Source organism: Ambystoma mexicanum, chromosome 14 (genome assembly GCF_040938575.1).
Source record: "Ambystoma mexicanum isolate Mex_15411 chromosome 14, UKY_AmexF1_1, whole genome shotgun sequence".
Classification (NCBI taxonomy): Eukaryota; Metazoa; Chordata; class Amphibia; order Caudata; family Ambystomatidae; genus Ambystoma; species Ambystoma mexicanum.
Genome location: NC_090940.1, coordinates 294,842,112 through 294,862,185, shown reverse-complemented (window position 1 = coordinate 294,862,185; position 20,074 = coordinate 294,842,112).

Here is a 20,074-nt window from a genome sequence, read left to right as displayed (position 1 = left end):
CCAGCCACCAGGGGCAGCCTCCACCAGGCCCCCACCCATGTCTACCACCACCCCACCCCCCAGCAATGTGGGGCACCTGCTAGCAGGCCCCCACCCATAAATCCCACCACCCCCAACCCCCAGCAGTGCAGGGGCACCCACCACCAGGCCCCCACCCATGTCTCCCAGCACCCCCACCCCCCAGCCACCAGGGGCAGCCTCCACCAGGCCCCCACCCATGTCTCCCAGCACCCCCACCCCCCAGCAGTGCAGGGGCACCCTCCACCAGGCCCCCACCCATGTCTCTCAGCACCCCCACCCCCAGCACTGTGGGGCACCTGCCAGCAGGCCCCCACCCATGTCCAACTCATGTTCCCCACCACCTCCACCCCCCAGCACTGTGGGGCACCTGCCAGCAGGCCCCCACCCATGTCAAACTCATGTTCCCCACCACCCCCACCCCCCAGCACTGTGGGGCACCTGCCAGCAGGCCCACACCCATGTCCAACTCATGTTCCCCACCACCCCCACCCCCCAGCACTGTGGGGCACCTGCCAGCAGGCCCACACCCATGTCCAACTCATGTTCCCCACCACCCCCACCCCCCAACACTGTGGGGCACCTGCCAGCAGGCCCCCACCCATGTCTCCCACCACCCCCACCCCCCAGCAGTGCAGGGGCACCCTCCACCAGGCCCCCACCCATGTCTCCCAGCACCCCCACCCCCGGCACTGTGGGGCACCTGCCAGCAGGCCCCCACCCATGTGCAACTCATGTTCCCCACCACCCCCACCCCCCAGCACTGTGGGGCACCTGCCAGCAGGCCCACACCCATGTCCAACTCATGTTCCCCACCACCCCCACCCCCCAACACTGTGGGGCACCTGCCAGCAGGCCCCCACCCATGTCTCCCACCACCCCCACCCCCCAGCAGTGCAGGGGCACCCTCCACCAGGCCCCCACCCATGTCTCCCAGCACCCCCACCCCCGGCACTGTGGGGCACCTGCCAGCAGGCCCCCACCCATGTGCAACTCATGTCTCCCACCACCCCCACCCCCCAGCCACCAGGGGCAGCCTACACCAGGCCCCCACCCATGTCTCCCACCACCCCCACCCCCCAGCACTGTGGGGCACCTGCCAGCAGGCCCCCACCCATGACTCCCACCACCCCCACCCCCCAGCAGTGCAGGGGCACCCAAAACCAGGCCCCCACCCATGTCTCCCAGCACCCCCACCCCCCAGCCACCATGGGCAGCCTCCACCAGGCCCCCACCCATGTCTCCCAGCACCCCCACCCCCCAGCCACCAGGGGCAGCCTCCACCAGGCCCCCACCCATGTCTCCCACCACCCCACCCCCAGCAGTGCAGGGGCTGCCTCCACCAGGCCCCCACCCAATGTCTCCCAGCATCCCCACCCCCCAGCCACCAGGGGCAGCCTCCACCAGGCCCCCACCCATGTCTCCCACCACCCCCACCCCCCAGCAGTGCAGGGGCAGCCTCCACCAGGCCCCCACCCATGTCTCCCAGCACCCCCACCCCCCAGCCACCAGGGGCAGCCTCCACCAGGCCCCCACCCATGTCTCCCACCACCCCACCCCCCAGCAGTGCAGGGGCTGCCTCCACCAGGCCCCCACCCAATGTCTCCCAGCACCCCCCAGCCACCAGGGGCAGCCTCCACCAGGCCCCCACCCATGTCTCCCACCACCCCCACCCCCCAGCAGTGCAGGGGCAGCCTCCACCAGGCCCCCACCCATGTCTCCCACCACCCCCACCCCCCAGCAGTGCAGGGGCAGCCTCCATCAGGCCCCCACCCATGTCTCCCACCACCCCCCAGCAGTGCAGGGGCAGCCTCCACCAGGCCTCCACCCATGTCTCCCACCCCCCACCCCCCAGCAGTGCAGGGGCACCCTCCACCAGGCCCCCACCCATGTCTCCCAGCACCCCCACCCCCCGGCACTGTGGGGCACCTGCCAGCAGGCCCCCACCCATGTGCAACTCATGTCTCCCACCACCCCCACCCCCCAGCCACCAGGGGCAGCCTCCACCAGGCCCCCACCCATGTCTCCCACCACCCCACCCCCCAGCAGTGCAGGGGCTGCCTCCAACAGGCCCCCACCCAATGTCTCCCAGCACCCCCACCCCCCAGCCACCAGGGGCAGCCTCCACCAGGCCCCCACCCATGTCTCCCACCACCCCCACCCCCCAGCAGTGCAGGGGCAGACTCCACCAGGCCCCCACCCATGTCTCCCAGCACCCCCACCCCCCAGCCACCAGGGGCAGCCTCCACCAGGCCCCCACCCATGTCTCCCACCACCCCACCCCCCAGCAGTGCAGGGGCTGCCTCCACCAGGCCCCCACCCAATGTCTCCCAGCACCCCCACCCCCCAGCCACCAGGGGCAGCCTCCACCAGGCCCCCACCCATGTCTCCCACCACCCCCACCCCCCAGCAGTGCAGGGGCAGCCTCCACCAGGCCCCCACCCATGTCTCCCACCACCCCCACCCCCCAGCAGTGCAGGGGCAGCCTCCATCAGGCCCCCACCCATGTCTCCCACCACCCCCCAGCAGTGCAGGGGCAGCCTCCACCAGGCCTCCACCCATGTCTCCCACCCCCCACCCCCCAGCAGTGCAGGGGCACCCTCCACCAGGCCCCCACCCATGTCTCCCAGCACCCCCAACCCCCGGCACTGTGGGGCACCTGCCAGCAGGCCCCCACCCATGTGCAACTCATGTCTCCCACCACCCCCACCCCCCAGCCACCAGGGGCAGCCTCCACCAGGCCCCCACCCATGTCTCCCACCACCCCCACCCCCCAGCACTGTGGGGCACCTGCCAGCAGGCCCCCACCCATGACTCCCACCACCCCCGTCCCCCAGCAGTGCAGGGGCACCCAAAACCAGGCCCCCACCCATGTCTCCCAGCACCCCCACCCCCCAGCCACCAGGGGCAGCCTCCACCAGGCCCCCACCCATGTCTCCCAGCACCCCCACCCCCCAGCAACCAGGGGCAGCCTCCACCAGGCCCCCACCCATGTCTCCTACCACCCCACCCCCCAGCAGTGCAGGGGCTGCCTCCACCAGGCCCCCACCCAATGTCTCCCAGCACCCCCACCCCCCAGCCACCAGGGGCAGCCTCCACCAGGCCCCCACCCATGTCTCCCACCACCCCCACCCCCCAGCACTGTGGGGCACCTGCCAGCAGGCCCCCACCCATGACTCCCACCACCCCCCACCCCCCAGCCACCAGGGACAGCCTCCACCAGGCCCCCACCCATGTCCAACTCATGTTCCCCACCACCCCCACCCCCCAGCACTGTGGGGCACCTGCCAGCAGGCCCACACCCATGTCCAACTCATGTTCCCCACCACCCCCACCCCCCAGCACTGTGGGGCACCTGCCAGCAGGCCCACACCCATGTCCAACTCATGTTCCCCACCACCCCCACCCCCCAACACTGTGGGGCACCTGCCAGCAGCCCCCCACCCATGTCTCCCACCACCCCCACCCCCCAGCAGTGCAGGGGCACCCTCCACCAGGCCCCCACCCATGTCTCCCAGCACCCCCACCCCCGGCACTGTGGGGCACCTGCCAGCAGGCCCCCACCCATGTGCAACTCATGTTCCCCACCACCCCCACCCCCCAGCACTGTGGGGCACCTGCCAGCAGGCCCACACCCATGTCCAACTCATGTTCCCCACCACCCCCACCCCCCAACACTGTGGGGCACCTGCCAGCAGGCCCCCACCCATGTCTCCCACCACCCCCACCCCCCAGCAGTGCAGGGGCACCCTCCACCAGGCCCCCACCCATGTCTCCCAGCACCCCCACCCCCGGCACTGTGGGGCACCTGCCAGCAGGCCCCCACCCATGTGCAACTCATGTCTCCCACCACCCCCACCCCCCAGCCACCAGGGGTAGCCTACACCAGGCCCCCACCCATGTCTCCCACCACCCCCACCCCCCAGCACTGTGGGGCACCTGCCAGCAGGCCCCCACCCATGACTCCCACCACCCCCACCCCCCAGCAGTGCAGGGGCACCCAAAACCAGGCCCCCACCCATGTCTCCCAGCACCCCCACCCCCCAGCCACCAGGGGCAGCCTCCACCAGGCCCCCACCCATGTCTCCCAGCACCCCCACCCCCCAGCCACCAGGGGCAGCCTCCACCAGGCCCCCACCCATGTCTCCCACCACCCCACCCCCAGCAGTGCAGGGGCTGCCTCCACCAGGCCCCCACCCAATGTCTCCCAGCATCCCCACCCCCCAGCCACCAGGGGCAGCCTCCACCAGGCCCCCACCCATGTCTCCCACCACCCCCACCCCCCAGCAGTGCAGGGGCAGCCTCCACCAGGCCCCCACCCATGTCTCCCAGCACCCCCACCCCCCAGCCACCAGGGGCAGCCTCCACCAGGCCCCCACCCATGTCTCCCACCACCCCACCCCCCAGCAGTGCAGGGGCTGCCTCCACCAGGCCCCCACCCAATGTCTCCCAGCACCCCCACCCCCCAGCCACCAGGGGCAGCCTCCACCAGGCCCCCACCCATGTCTCCCACCACCCCCACCCCCCTGCAGTGCAGGGGCAGCCTCCACCAGGCCCCCACCCATGTCTCCCACCACCCCCACCCCCCAGCAGTGCAGGGGCAGCCTCCATCAGGCCCCCACCCATGTCTCCCACCACCCCCCAGCAGTGCAGGGGCAGCCTCCACCAGGCCTCCACCCATGTCTCCCACCCCCCACCCCCCAGCAGTGCAGGGGCACCCTCCACCAGGCCCCCACCCATGTCTCCCAGCACCCCCAACCCCCGGCACTGTGGGGCACCTGCCAGCAGGCCCCCACCCATGTGCAACTCATGTCTCCCACCACCCCCACCCCCCAGCCACCAGGGGCAGCCTCCACCAGGCCCCCACCCATGTCTCCCACCACCCCCACCCCCCAGCACTGTGGGGCACCTGCCAGCAGGCCCCCACCCATGACTCCCACCACCCCCACCCCCCAGCAGTGCAGGGGCACCCAAAACTAGGCCCCCACCCATGTCTCCCAGCACCCCCACCCCCCAGCCACCAGGGGCAGCCTCCACCAGGCCCCACCCATGTCTCCCAGCACCCCCACCCCCCAGCAACCAGGGGCAGCCTCCACCAGGCCCCCACCCATGTCTCCTACCACCCCACCCCCCAGCAGTGCAGGGGCTGCCTCCACCAGGCCCCCACCCAATGTCTCCCAGCACCCCCACCCCCCAGCCACCAGGGGCAGCCTCCACCAGGCCCCCACCCATGTCTCCCACCACCCCCACCCCCCAGCACTGTGGGGCACCTGCCAGCAGGCCCCCACCCATGACTCCCACCACCCCCCACCCCCCAGCCACCAGGGACAGCCTCCACCAGGCCCCCACCCATGTCTCCCACCCCCCCCACCCCCCAGCCACCAGGGGCAGCCTCCACCAGGCCCCCACCCATGTCTTCCACCACCCCCACCCCCCAGCAGTGCAGGAGCAGCCTCCACCAGGCCCCCACCCATGTCTCCCAGCACCCCCACCCCCCAGCCACCAGGGGCAGCCTCCACCAGGCCCCCACCCATGTCTACCACCACCCCCACCCCCCAGCACGGTGGGGCACCTGCCAGCAGGCCCCCACCCATGACTCCCACCACCCCCACCCCCCAGCAGTGCAGGGGCACCCACCACCAGGCCCCCACCCATGTCTCCCAGCACCCCCACCCCCCAGCCACCAGGGGCAGCCTCCACCAGGCCCCCACCCATGTCTCCCAGCACCCCCACCCCCCAGCCACCAGGGGCAGCCTCCACCAGGCCCCCACCCATGTCTCCCACGACCCCCACCCCCCAGCAGTGCAGGGGCAGCCTCCACCAGGCCCCCACCCATGTCTCCCAGCACCCCCACCCCCCAGCCACCAGGGGCAGCCTCCACCAGGCCCCCACCCATGTCTACCACCACCCCACCCCCCAGCAATGTGGGGCACCTGCTAGCAGGCCCCCACCCATAAATCCCACCACCCCCAACCCCCAGCAGTGCAGGGGCACCCACCACCAGGCCCCCACCCATGTCTCCCAGCACCCCCACCCCCCAGCCACCAGGGGCAGCCTCCACCAGGCCCCCACCCATGTCTCCCAGCACCCCCACCCCCCAGCAGTGCAGGGGCACCCTCCACCAGGCCCCCACCCATGTCTCTCAGCACCCCCACCCCCAGCACTGTGGGGCACCTGCCAGCAGGCCCCCACCCATGTCCAACTCATGTTCCCCACCACCTCCACCCCCCAGCACTGTGGGGCACCTGCCAGCAGGCCCCCACCCATGTCAAACTCATGTTCCCCACCACCCCCACCCCCCAGCACTGTGGGGCACCTGCCAGCAGGCCCACACCCATGTCCAACTCATGTTCCCCACCACCCCCACCCCCCAGCACTGTGGGGCACCTGCCAGCAGGCCCACACCCATGTCCAACTCATGTTCCCCACCACCCCCACCCCCCAACACTGTGGGGCACCTGCCAGCAGGCCCCCACCCATGTCTCCCACCACCCCCACCCCCCAGCAGTGCAGGGGCACCCTCCACCAGGCCCCCACCCATGTCTCCCAGCACCCCCACCCCCGGCACTGTGGGGCACCTGCCAGCAGGCCCCCACCCATGTGCAACTCATGTTCCCCACCACCCCCACCCCCCAGCACTGTGGGGCACCTGCCAGCAGGCCCACACCCATGTCCAACTCATGTTCCCCACCACCCCCACCCCCCAACACTGTGGGGCACCTGCCAGCAGGCCCCCACCCATGTCTCCCACCACCCCCACCCCCCAGCAGTGCAGGGGCACCCTCCACCAGGCCCCCACCCATGTCTCCCAGCACCCCCACCCCCGGCACTGTGGGGCACCTGCCAGCAGGCCCCCACCCATGTGCAACTCATGTCTCCCACCACCCCCACCCCCCAGCCACCAGGGGCAGCCTACACCAGGCCCCCACCCATGTCTCCCACCACCCCCACCCCCCAGCACTGTGGGGCACCTGCCAGCAGGCCCCCACCCATGACTCCCACCACCCCCACCCCCCAGCAGTGCAGGGGCACCCAAAACCAGGCCCCCACCCATGTCTCCCAGCACCCCCACCCCCCAGCCACCATGGGCAGCCTCCACCAGGCCCCCACCCATGTCTCCCAGCACCCCCACCCCCCAGCCACCAGGGGCAGCCTCCACCAGGCCCCCACCCATGTCTCCCACCACCCCACCCCCAGCAGTGCAGGGGCTGCCTCCACCAGGCCCCCACCCAATGTCTCCCAGCATCCCCACCCCCCAGCCACCAGGGGCAGCCTCCACCAGGCCCCCACCCATGTCTCCCACCACCCCCACCCCCCAGCAGTGCAGGGGCAGCCTCCACCAGGCCCCCACCCATGTCTCCCAGCACCCCCACCCCCCAGCCACCAGGGGCAGCCTCCACCAGGCCCCCACCCATGTCTCCCACCACCCCACCCCCCAGCAGTGCAGGGGCTGCCTCCACCAGGCCCCCACCCAATGTCTCCCAGCACCCCCCAGCCACCAGGGGCAGCCTCCACCAGGCCCCCACCCATGTCTCCCACCACCCCCACCCCCCAGCAGTGCAGGGGCAGCCTCCACCAGGCCCCCACCCATGTCTCCCACCACCCCCACCCCCCAGCAGTGCAGGGGCAGCCTCCATCAGGCCCCCACCCATGTCTCCCACCACCCCCCAGCAGTGCAGGGGCAGCCTCCACCAGGCCTCCACCCATGTCTCCCACCCCCCACCCCCCAGCAGTGCAGGGGCACCCTCCACCAGGCCCCCACCCATGTCTCCCAGCACCCCCACCCCCCGGCACTGTGGGGCACCTGCCAGCAGGCCCCCACCCATGTGCAACTCATGTCTCCCACCACCCCCACCCCCCAGCCACCAGGGGCAGCCTCCACCAGGCCCCCACCCATGTCTCCCACCACCCCACCCCCCAGCAGTGCAGGGGCTGCCTCCAACAGGCCCCCACCCAATGTCTCCCAGCACCCCCACCCCCCAGCCACCAGGGGCAGCCTCCACCAGGCCCCCACCCATGTCTCCCACCACCCCCACCCCCCAGCAGTGCAGGGGCAGACTCCACCAGGCCCCCACCCATGTCTCCCAGCACCCCCACCCCCCAGCCACCAGGGGCAGCCTCCACCAGGCCCCCACCCATGTCTCCCACCACCCCACCCCCCAGCAGTGCAGGGGCTGCCTCCACCAGGCCCCCACCCAATGTCTCCCAGCACCCCCACCCCCCAGCCACCAGGGGCAGCCTCCACCAGGCCCCCACCCATGTCTCCCACCACCCCCACCCCCCAGCAGTGCAGGGGCAGCCTCCACCAGGCCCCCACCCATGTCTCCCACCACCCCCACCCCCCAGCAGTGCAGGGGCAGCCTCCATCAGGCCCCCACCCATGTCTCCCACCACCCCCCAGCAGTGCAGGGGCAGCCTCCACCAGGCCTCCACCCATGTCTCCCACCCCCCACCCCCCAGCAGTGCAGGGGCACCCTCCACCAGGCCCCCACCCATGTCTCCCAGCACCCCCAACCCCCGGCACTGTGGGGCACCTGCCAGCAGGCCCCCACCCATGTGCAACTCATGTCTCCCACCACCCCCACCCCCCAGCCACCAGGGGCAGCCTCCACCAGGCCCCCACCCATGTCTCCCACCACCCCCACCCCCCAGCACTGTGGGGCACCTGCCAGCAGGCCCCCACCCATGACTCCCACCACCCCCGTCCCCCAGCAGTGCAGGGGCACCCAAAACCAGGCCCCCACCCATGTCTCCCAGCACCCCCACCCCCCAGCCACCAGGGGCAGCCTCCACCAGGCCCCCACCCATGTCTCCCAGCACCCCCACCCCCCAGCAACCAGGGGCAGCCTCCACCAGGCCCCCACCCATGTCTCCTACCACCCCACCCCCCAGCAGTGCAGGGGCTGCCTCCACCAGGCCCCCACCCAATGTCTCCCAGCACCCCCACCCCCCAGCCACCAGGGGCAGCCTCCACCAGGCCCCCACCCATGTCTCCCACCACCCCCACCCCCCAGCACTGTGGGGCACCTGCCAGCAGGCCCCCACCCATGACTCCCACCACCCCCCACCCCCCAGCCACCAGGGACAGCCTCCACCAGGCCCCCACCCATGTCCAACTCATGTTCCCCACCACCCCCACCCCCCAGCACTGTGGGGCACCTGCCAGCAGGCCCACACCCATGTCCAACTCATGTTCCCCACCACCCCCACCCCCCAGCACTGTGGGGCACCTGCCAGCAGGCCCACACCCATGTCCAACTCATGTTCCCCACCACCCCCACCCCCCAACACTGTGGGGCACCTGCCAGCAGCCCCCCACCCATGTCTCCCACCACCCCCACCCCCCAGCAGTGCAGGGGCACCCTCCACCAGGCCCCCACCCATGTCTCCCAGCACCCCCACCCCCGGCACTGTGGGGCACCTGCCAGCAGGCCCCCACCCATGTGCAACTCATGTTCCCCACCACCCCCACCCCCCAGCACTGTGGGGCACCTGCCAGCAGGCCCACACCCATGTCCAACTCATGTTCCCCACCACCCCCACCCCCCAACACTGTGGGGCACCTGCCAGCAGGCCCCCACCCATGTCTCCCACCACCCCCACCCCCCAGCAGTGCAGGGGCACCCTCCACCAGGCCCCCACCCATGTCTCCCAGCACCCCCACCCCCGGCACTGTGGGGCACCTGCCAGCAGGCCCCCACCCATGTGCAACTCATGTCTCCCACCACCCCCACCCCCCAGCCACCAGGGGTAGCCTACACCAGGCCCCCACCCATGTCTCCCACCACCCCCACCCCCCAGCACTGTGGGGCACCTGCCAGCAGGCCCCCACCCATGACTCCCACCACCCCCACCCCCCAGCAGTGCAGGGGCACCCAAAACCAGGCCCCCACCCATGTCTCCCAGCACCCCCACCCCCCAGCCACCAGGGGCAGCCTCCACCAGGCCCCCACCCATGTCTCCCAGCACCCCCACCCCCCAGCCACCAGGGGCAGCCTCCACCAGGCCCCCACCCATGTCTCCCACCACCCCACCCCCAGCAGTGCAGGGGCTGCCTCCACCAGGCCCCCACCCAATGTCTCCCAGCATCCCCACCCCCCAGCCACCAGGGGCAGCCTCCACCAGGCCCCCACCCATGTCTCCCACCACCCCCACCCCCCAGCAGTGCAGGGGCAGCCTCCACCAGGCCCCCACCCATGTCTCCCAGCACCCCCACCCCCCAGCCACCAGGGGCAGCCTCCACCAGGCCCCCACCCATGTCTCCCACCACCCCACCCCCCAGCAGTGCAGGGGCTGCCTCCACCAGGCCCCCACCCAATGTCTCCCAGCACCCCCACCCCCCAGCCACCAGGGGCAGCCTCCACCAGGCCCCCACCCATGTCTCCCACCACCCCCACCCCCCTGCAGTGCAGGGGCAGCCTCCACCAGGCCCCCACCCATGTCTCCCACCACCCCCACCCCCCAGCAGTGCAGGGGCAGCCTCCATCAGGCCCCCACCCATGTCTCCCACCACCCCCCAGCAGTGCAGGGGCAGCCTCCACCAGGCCTCCACCCATGTCTCCCACCCCCCACCCCCCAGCAGTGCAGGGGCACCCTCCACCAGGCCCCCACCCATGTCTCCCAGCACCCCCACCCCCCGGCACTGTGGGGCACCTGCCAGCAGGCCCCCACCCATGTGCAACTCATGTCTCCCACCACCCCCACCCCCCAGCCACCAGGGGCAGCCTCCACCAGGCCCCCACCCATGTCTCCCACCACCCCCACCCCCCAGCACTGTGGGGCACCTGCCAGCAGGCCCCCACCCATGACTCCCACCACCCCCACCCCCCAGCAGTGCAGGGGCACCCAAAACCAGGCCCCCACCCATGTCTCCCAGCACCCCCACCCCCCAGCCACCAGGGGCAGCCTCCACCAGGCCCCCACCCATGTCTCCCAGCACCCCCACCCCTCAGCCACCAGGGGCAGCCTCCACCAGGCCCCCACCCATGTCTCCCACCACCCCACCCCCCAGCAGTGCAGTGGCTGCCTCCACCAGGCCCCCACCCAATGTCTCCCAGCACCCCCACCCCCCAGCCACCAGGGGCAGCCTCCACCAGGCCCCCACCCATGTCTCCCACCACCCCCACCCCCCAGCAGTGCAGGGGCAGCCTCCGCCAGGCCCCCACCCATGTCTCCCAGCACCCCCACCCCCCAGCCACCAGGGGCAGCCTCCACCAGGCCCCCACCCATGTCTCCCAGCACCCCCACCCCCCAGCCACCAGGGGCAACCTCCACCAGGCCCCCACCCATGTCTCCCACCACCCTCACCCCCCAGCACTGTGGGACACCTGCCAGCAGGCCCCCACCCATGACTCCCACCACCCCCACCCCCCAGCAGTGCAGGGGCACCCACCACCAGGCCCCCACCCATGTCTCCCACCACCCCCACCCCCAGCCATCAGGGGCAGCCTCCACCAGGCCCCCACCCATGTCTCCCACCACCCCCACCCCCCAGCAGTGCAGGGGCACCCTCCACCAGGCCCCATCCATGTCTCCCACCACCCCCACCCCCCAGCACTGTGGGGCACCTGCCAGCAGGCCCCCACCCATGTCCAACTCATGTTCCCCACCACCCCCACCCCCCAGCACTGTGGGGCACCTGCCAGCAGGCCCCCTCCCATGTCCAACTCATGTTCCCCACCACCCCCACCCCCCAGCACTGTGGGGCACCTGCCAGCAGGCCCACACCCATGTCCAACTCATGTTCCCCACCACCCCCACCCCCCAGCACTGTGGGGCACCTGCCAGCAGGCCCCCACCCATGTCTCCCACCACCCCCACCCCCCAGGAGTGCAGGGGCACCCTCCACCAGGCCCCCACGCATGGCTCCCAGCACCCCGAACCCCCAGCACTGTGGGGCACCTGCCAGCAGGCCCCCACCCATGTGCAACTCATGTCTCCCACCACCTCCACCCCCCAGCCACCAGGGGCAGCCTCCACCAGGCCCCCACCCATTTCTCCCACCACCCCCACCCCCCAGCACTGTGGGGCACCTGCCAGCAGGTCCCCACCCATGACTCCCACCACCCCACCCCCCAGCAGTGCAGGGGCACCCACCACCAGGCCCTCACCCATGTCTCCCAGCACCCCCACCCCCCAGCCACCAGGGGCAGCCTCCACCAGGCCCCCACCCATGTCTCCCAGCACCCCCACCCCCCAGCCACCAGGGGCAGCCTCCACCAGGCCCCCACCCATGTCTCCCACCACCCCCACCCCCCAGCAGTGCAGGGGCAGCCTCCACCAGGCCCCCACCCATGTCTCCCACCACCCCCAGCCCCAGCCACCAGGGGCAGCCTCCACCAGGCCCCCACCCATGTCTCCCACCACCCCCACCCCCCAGCAGTGCAGGGGCAGCCTCCACCAGGCCCCCACCCATGTCTCCCAGCACCCCCACCACCCAGCCACCAGGGGCAGCCTCCACCAGGCCCCCACCCATGTCTCCCAGCACCCCCACCCCCAGCCACCAGGGGCAGCCTCCACCAGGCCCCCACCCATGTCTCCCACCCCCCAGCAGTGCAGGGGCAGCCTCCACCAGGCCCCCATCCATGTCTCCCACCACCCCCAGTCCCCAGCCACCAGGGGCAGCCTCCACCAGGCCCCCACCCATGTCTCCCACCACCCCCACCCCCCAGCAGTGCAGGGGCAGCCTCCACCAGGCCCCCACCCATGTCTCCCAGCACCCCCACCCCCTAGCCACCAGGGGCAGCCTCCACCAGGCCCCCACCCATGTCTCCCACCACCCCCACCCCCCAGCAGTGCAGGGGCAGCCTCCATCAGGCCCCCACCCATGTCTCCCACCACCCCCCAGCAGTGCAGGGGCAGCCTCCACCAGGCCTCCACCCATGTCTCCCACCCCCCACCCCCCAGCAGTGCAGGGGCACCCTCCACCAGGCCCCCACCCATGTCTCCCACCACCCCCACCCCCAGCACTGTGGGGCACCTGCCAGCAGGCCCCCACCCATGTGCAACTCATGTTCCCCAGCCAACATGTCATCACAATCTAGATCCCTGGTCCCTATGGTCAGCCTCCAAATGCAAAACACCCACCCGAGTATTGCATCCACCCACTCATAATTTGCAATTACATCACAGAACACCAATTGCAAGTTCCAAAACAAACACATTTCCCTCACATACACCCAATGGGTGTCAGTGAATATCAAACCCCATATAATGAAATGCATGAAACCAATGAGATACCACACATTGAAGTTCACCAAAAAAATATGTATTAAAGGAAACATAAATAGAATCAAAAATAAAGAAACAGAAATGTGAATGTACAAAAATTAAAAGAAGCATGTCTGTGAAAAAAAAGCAAAACCAAAAATAAAATTCCAAAGTAATGGTGTCCAAAGTCACTGTCCACAAAACAAAATCCAATGGGAAATAAAAAAGAAAGCCATTGCTCCATGGTTAAAATGTGAAAAAAATACAATCCAACAGTGAACTATGTACATGGGAACATGCCAGGGTCCATTATCCCAACAAAAGAAAGGAAACCTATCTAACTACACTAACTAATAAAATAAACTATATACAAAAATGTGGCCAATGTCCGAAAGGTCCAAATAAAATCAAAACAAAAATGAAACCTAACACTACCTACATAACTATGTACAAGGGCAGCGGGCTAGTTTGACGGCTCACTTGTGGATGTCCCGGGCCAGGGCATCATTGAACTCCTGCTCAATGTCCCGAAGGCAGTCCTCCTCCATGGCCCCGAGGGTCCGCAGGGCCGTCGACATGTCCACCTCCAAACCCCTGTGGATTGCCTCGAGGCACTCGGCCCACCTCAGGGCCCTCCGCATGGAGTTCTCCGCCCTGACCATTGTGAGCCGTGCCTCTTCCGCCCGCTGCCGCTCCGCATCTATGGCGTGGCCCAACCGCTGCCACACGGAAGACACTCTCTGTCCTGGGTCCTTCTGCCCTCCGGCCGATGCCTGCCCCTCCGATGTTGAAGGCCCCGAGCCTTCATGGCTCCCACCACGTTGCTGCTGCTGCTGTGCCTCTGTCCGTGCACTGCATCCTGCTGCCTGCACATCCTCTACCGGCTGGGGTGCAGTCGTTGATGTGGCCACCCATGCTGGACGTCCGACTCCCGACTGTGGCAGGGATGCCTCCTCCACCAGCCTGGCCGCACCGTCAGAGGCAGCTCCACAGGGCACCCAGGTGACTGATGGGTGGGAAGATGGCACGGAGGATGACTGGCGCGTAGGGGGTTCAGTTGAGGAGGGGGTCGTAGCAAGCCCCATCATACGGAGGAATCCGGCCTGGGTGACCTGTCCCAGCAGGCTGACGTGGTCAACGAGCCATTCGAGATGACATGCAGTCTCCTCATGAAAAGACTGCAGGTCACCTCGCATGGCCCGTTGACGCAATGCCACACCAGTCAGGACAGGCTCAACCCGGACCCGGATAGCCACGTCCGCAGGCAGAGGAAGGCAAGTTGACGTGAGCTCATCCCCTGCCTGAAAACGGGTCTGGACGTAGGCATGCCTGCAGGTGCAAGATGATGCAGGGACAGGATCAGGGGCAGGATTGCACACAGGCACCTCTGCAGCAGCCTGTGCTGCCTCCTGTCCCTGGTCCTGCACTGCACCACTAGCACCAGTGGGATCCCCACCTCCAGACCCTGTCTCTGGTGCTTGCATGGCCTCCTCCTCCACCAAACCCCCCACCAACCTGGATGACTCCGTGCCATCTTCCCCTGTTGGGCCTTGTGGGGTCCCAGCTGCTCCTTCTGCTGTCGAGGAGTCCAACTCCAACCTCCCCCTCTTGGACCTCCCCCCGGCAGCTGCGGCCTGGGACGCGGCACCGGACTCCTCACTCCCCGACGAGATCACAACATGGGAGTGTAGCCGGGCCTTGCGTCTCCGGCTGGTGGTGGGATCACCGCCGCTGTGCTCCACAGCACCTTATCCGCCCTCTTCATCAGTTGACGCTGCAGACAGGGAGAAACAAAACACAGGCATCAGGGCACTGTACAATGGGCACATACACACATGACAGTTGTACATGAGTGGCATTGGCAAACCTCAGACATGTCATCACAATCCCCAACACACATGTCATTTCAACTCGCACACATGAGCCATACCACAGCCATATCGCAACTGCCAGCACCATCCATACACATACAACAGCATGAGCAGGCAAAGGTGAGCCAGACATCACATGCAACACAGGAAGTGCACCACACATGTACACACACCACCACACTTGCATGCATGTGTACACCTCTGCCAAGTGTTGCAGTGTTCAGACGGGCATTCATGTCACATCTGCCAATCAGGCTTCCACATACCGCTGTCACATGCATCCATGTTGCATCACTGTTGCACCCTTGTCAAATACACACACATGCACATGTACACAGTGCTGATACATGCAGCCGAAAACAACATACATGCGTGACATCACGGACATGTCTACTTACATACACATTCATCCAAACGTGTACCCACACAACTGCATTTGGCATGCAAGCCTACACACACAAGCACCATCCATGTCTCACACATTCCAGCCCCACGGCTCTGTACACCCCCACCCATACTCGACCCCATACAAACAGATGTGCACTGCTCACAATCAGGATGCATGTACACTTACCGCTCGACTCCAGACGGGTCTGCCTCTCAAGGACCTGGACGTGGAGTGCTGGGGATATGCGTTCCAGGACCCTCATCTATTCTTCTGACAAGTGGCCCCGGCGCCCCTTGGCATCCGCTGCCTTCAAGAGGCGCCGGGCCTTGTTCAGGGTCCTGGACCTGAAGTCCTCCCAGCGCTTCTTGACATGTTGTAAGTCGCGGACTGCCACCCCCTCCGCGTTGATGGCAGTCACGATGTCAGTCCAGATCCGAGTCCGTCCTTCCTTGTCGGCGCGGGAACTTTTGAAGAGGGCATCATACTGCCCCAGGACTTGCTCCACCAGGACACCAACTTCGGTGGCACTGAAGCTGGTGCCCCTCTGCCTCTCTGGCCGGGGGTTGTCAGTGGTCTCAGATGGTGTTTGCCCCGACATGACAACCCCAGAGGAAGGAGTGGGTGGGCAACTGGGTCCTGGGGCTGGGCTATGGAGCGATGGAATCCCAGTGGGAGGTCTTCGGTTCCAGCAGGGGTGGTCACAGCAACAGCACCCCTGGCTGATGTGCAGGCAGCAAATGGCAGGGCACGTGGGCAGCAGGCAGTCAGGCAGCAGCAGTTGGCAGGTGGGAGCGTGCACGGGGCTCTGGGGGGCAGTAGTTCGGCCTTCTGGGCAGGAGCGTGGTCTTCCGTGTGCTTACGCGTGGCCATCTTCATACGGAGTGATTTGGCACGTGAAAAATCTGCACGTCAGCGTGTAATTCGAGGAAAGGCCCTTAGCACGTATGCACGGCAGCACGCATATGCGATTTCATTGGACCAAAGGCCCTTAGCGCGTGAGCGCGTCTGTGACGTGACGCGCGTGGGTGTTTCCCTCATTGCACGTGATGAAAGAACACACGTGGATTTCCACCAATCGCGTGTGAAAGTTCCCGCGCACCCCGGAACACACGTACCCAGGCTAATTGCGTGTGGAACTTCCCGCGCACCCCGAAACACACGTACCCAGGCCAATCGCGTGTACGCTCACTCCCCTCCGCTCACACGCGATGACACTCGGACGTGCAGTCTTACCACGTATCCGAATACGGGAAACCCGCGCACGGCAAAAGACGTGCACAGGCGTCAACGCGTCCGCCCACACGAAGGCAGGCGGAGGCGTCCCCGCGCACAGCATAAAAGTGCGCGCAAACAACAAACGCGTATATACAGCTACGATGAATGCCCCATTTGTCGCTGCACTGATCGTGGGACACCGCAGGAGGAGGAGAATAGCCAGGGCACGCATTTCCGCACCACGGACAAGCCTTTTTGGGATGCCTGACGACCAGGTCTACGGCAGGTATAGGTTTCCACCCCATATCATCCTAGACCTGGTCAGGGAATGGGAAGATGACCTTACATCCCCCACCCTTTGCTCCCAAGCATTGAGCACCTTGGAGAAGCTGCTCAATGTCCTGCATTTTTTGGCCACTGGGTCATTTCAGCGGACCACTGCCATAGTGGGGGGGGGTCTCACAGGCCACGCAGTCACGCTGCCTACACCAGGTACTGGCAATCATGACAGCGCGCCCCTCAGTCCGCAGGCACATATACATGCCCAGAACACCCGCAGAAGGGCAGGCCGTTGTCCTGGATTTTTTCAGGGTGGCACACTTCCCCAAAGTGCTCGGTGCCATAGATTGCACCCATGTGGCCCTACGTCCACCTAGGGCCACTGAGCACATCTACCGAAACCGCAAGCACTGGCATTCCATCAATGTACAGGTGGTATGTGATGCAAAGGGAATCATCACCTCCGTCTATGCAAACTACCCTGGCTCCACCCATGACAGTTTCATATACAGAATGTCCGCCCTGAGCCGGGCCCTGGAAGCTGGGCAGCATGGTGACACATGGCTCCTAGGTCAGTACAAATGCCCTTGCACATGCATGCAAGTCACACACAGACAAATATCCAAACCCTAATAATCTCAACTATTATCACCTCCCCAGGGGACAGTGCCTACCCTCTGAGCAACCACATGATGACGCCAATCCGGAACCCCACCACACCACCCCAGGTAAGATACAACGCCGCCCATATTGCAACCAGGGGCATAGTGGAGCGCACATTCGGAGTGCTCAAGTCACGTTTCCGCTCCCTTGACCGCTCTGGTGGGCAACTACTCTATGCACCACCAGTAGTGTGCAGGATCATTGTGGCAGCATGTGTCCTGCACAATGTTGCAACACGGCACAGCATCCCGGTGGACATGGTGGTGCCCCCACATCCCCAACCACAGGCACAGGCGCTGCCCATGGGAGGGGACAGGGCACGTGGCGAGGAAGCCCGGACCCAGCTTGTGGCCACATTTTTCACCTAAACTCCCACCCCTGCGGAGTGTACACAGGCCTGGCACATACCAGGTGACAATCGATGATGACAAAGAGACAGCCAACTGTCACAACCCTACCACCCTGAGATAGTTGCCATGGAAGTGCCACATCGTCTGCATCCCTAGCTACTTAAACACAAGCTATCCTGTGTGACCAAAAGGCATACATATGACATATGACATGATATGGCCCATACACAAGTATTTCAAGGCGCAATGAGGCAGGGAGGGGGGAACAAGGGAAGATAGACAACGGTACTACTAGGCCAGGTGTCATTGACATCGTGCAAGTGCAGGGGTAGGGGGAAGGGAAAAGTGCAAGGGGAATGGTGGGGGGAGTCCAGTACAGGGGAAGTAGCCCAAAAAAATAATACATAGGTCGGCTGGTGGCAACTGCAAAGGTAAGTGCAGACAAGTGCTGGGAAGGGAGGGCTGTAGGGATAGAGAGACAGTACTGCAGTGCAGGGGTTGCCAGGGAGGCAGGGCAAGTGGAGAGTGGCTGGGCCAGGGACCGAGGTCGGTGAGAGTGGCCCAGTTGCAGCTCCTGTGCAGTTCCAGTGAAGAATTCTGCAAGGGAAAGGCAGAGAGTAAGCAGAAGCAAAGAGGAAGGTCTTGAGGTGCTTCCAGAACTGGAGATGGTTCCCCTCAAGTTCAAGTCAGGCAGGAAGTCTGTTCCAGGGGGAGGGCCCTGCCGCGGAGAGAAATCTACCCCCAGCTAGTTGCTCTGAGAAGCGGATGACCCTGACATGCAAGGTGTGCATCACACACACCTGCAAAACAGGCCATGGCCATCACTGTCATGTCACTCAAACCCTCCCAAACATCAACATGACATGGCAAGCAATACCCATACACCAACACAGTAACGATAAGGTACACATTGCCATGTCCTAAATGTACAGTGGCATCAAAAAATGATGCCTGACCCGGAATCAGATGAAATGACAGACCAACAAAATCTCCCACCCAAAATAAGTCATTTCCAAATGCATTACAACAGTCGTAGACGTAACATAACAATGAATGCCTGTCTACATGCACATTATGCATTGCAAAATCAACACTGCAGCTCATGTGTGCAGTGTCCTACTCCTGCAACACACTGCTCAGCGCACAGCACAGTGAACAGCCATTGTGTGTGATGCACACCCTGAGCATCACATCTAAGTGACAGACCACATCAAACATCAAATTAGGCATGTACTGGATCCATAATCGGTCACAGAACATGTGCTGCAGGGACACAGTGGGAACCAGAAGGCAAACAGTGTACACGTGGATATGCAAGGGTGGGAGTACATGTAGTGCATCAGAGTGCAAGTGTGTGGTTCTGCAAGGACATGCACTCCACATATGCATGTGCACTCAAGTGACCATCAGTGTTCCCTACACATCACATGTGAACATTCACCATGTGTACACCCCAGCATGTCAAACCACAACTATCCCCTCGCACCTGAAAGGAAAACACAACACATGAACAGGCATTGATCAGCAGAACACAACATGTACATAGGATACCACCATTACAATGTCAGAGTTCTCATCACACTGCAGGGCAAGGCAACTATCAAGAACAACCCCCCCTCCCTCACAAATGACCATGACCCACTGAACAACTGCACCTGGGTCATGGAGCCTCCAACCCTCAATTCCACCTGGCCACAGGATCACCTTTACCCTTCGTCACCATCTCCCACCTTGTGTGTAAAAAGATGCCTGAACCCTCAGAATCCACACTCATTTCCAAAATCACAAAATCCAAGGAATAAAAACGAACCCGAACACCCTCCAGTAGATGACTTGACGTAGCAGTACCTCACAAAGGCCAAGTACTACCACAATGATGCAACAACCAAGGTAGCACAGTAAAACAATGTCACAACAGGATGTGAACCATGTGTGGTACATAACATAGGATGATGCATCATGAACGGATATGTATTGTCACAGGTCCCGTGTACAGGCGCGGGAGTGTCACGAAACAACCACCCCCACCGTGTCCCGGGTGCCTGCAAGGTCAAACTCACACAGGCCCCTGAGACCCTGGT